Raw genomic sequence first — 1,243 nt, 5'->3', positions numbered from 1 at the left:
CATAGGCCTTTCTGATTATGTGGAGCAGCAGCTCGAACGTGTGGATTCTCAGTAGCCAGTGGCGTCAGTGCTGTTTGTTGACGTACCCACGGAGATGGAAGTGCGTCTCATCACCAAAGTAGACCTCATCCCTATCGTCGCAGCCTCAATCATCTCATTTCCGAAAGAGTGCCGCCGCTCACATCCTTGTCCTACAAAGGCCCGTCGAATTTTGGGAGGGAAAGGTCAAGCAGCTCCTCCATTACCCTCTGGAGAGACGATCGTGATATCCGGAATTGTTTTGCTGCATGTCTTGTTGATGTCGTGGGATCCCCACTGAATAAGGTTCCCACTTGTTCCTCTCGTTCCACGTTCTTGAGGGTTACTACTGATGCTGTTAATCCTGACTAATTCTCCCTGGAAACACGTAGGGATCAAGTCTTTTCAAAACATTTCATCAACCTGTTAAAAACAGCTAAACATTACACAGAATGAAACTTCCTGGCAGATTAAAACTGTGTGCCCGACCGAGACTCGAACTCGGGACCTTTGCCTTTCGCGGGCAAGTGCTCTACCAAATGAGCTACCGAAGCACGACTCGTGCCCGGTCCTCACAGCTTTACTTCTGCCAGTATCTCGTCTCCTACCTTCCAAACTTTACAGAAGTTCTCCTTAGAGGAGACGAGATACTGGCAGAAGTAAAGCTGTGAGGACCGGGCGTGAGTCGTGCTTCGGTAGCTCAGTTGGTAGAGCACTTGCCCGCGAAAGGCAAAGGTCCCGAGTTCGAGTCTCGGTCGGGCAAACAGTTTTAATCTGTCAGGAAGTTTCATATGAGCGCACACTCCGCTGCAGAGTGAAAATCTCATTCTGGAAACATCTCCCAGGCTGTGGCTAAGCCATGTCTCTGCAATATCCTTACTTTCAGGAGTGCTAGTTCTGCAAGGTCGCAGGAGAGCTTCTGTAAAGTTTGGAAGGTAGGAGACGAGATACTGGCAGAAGTAAAGCTGTGAGGACCGGGCGTGAGTCGTGCTTCGGTAGCTCAGTTGGTAGAGCACTTGCCCGCGAAAGGCAAAGGTCCCGAGTTCGAGTCTCGGTCGGGCACACAGTTTTAATCTGCCAGGAAGTTTCATATCAGCGCACACTCCGCTGCAGAGTGAAAATCTCATTCTGATTACACAGAATCGTTATTAGAAGATTCTTAAATTCTGTCACCAGAATTTGACTTCAGTTCTGTACTGTAATCTCATTGAGAAAAGACTTTTTC

General features: G+C 48.8%; 1 non-coding gene across 1 annotated transcript; it reads left to right on the top strand.

The window, feature by feature from the left end:
• Positions 1-706: 706 nt before the first annotated feature.
• Trnas-cga (transfer RNA serine (anticodon CGA)) lies at positions 707-781 on the top strand. Its single transcript has one exon. It is a non-coding gene; the product is annotated as a tRNA-Ser (tRNA).
• Positions 782-1,243: the final 462 nt, after the last annotated feature.

The sequence above is a fragment of the Schistocerca nitens genome, chromosome 1, assembly GCF_023898315.1.
Source record: "Schistocerca nitens isolate TAMUIC-IGC-003100 chromosome 1, iqSchNite1.1, whole genome shotgun sequence".
NCBI lineage: Eukaryota > Metazoa > Arthropoda > Insecta > Orthoptera > Acrididae > Schistocerca > Schistocerca nitens.
This window is presented reverse-complemented; position numbering and strand designations above follow the sequence as displayed.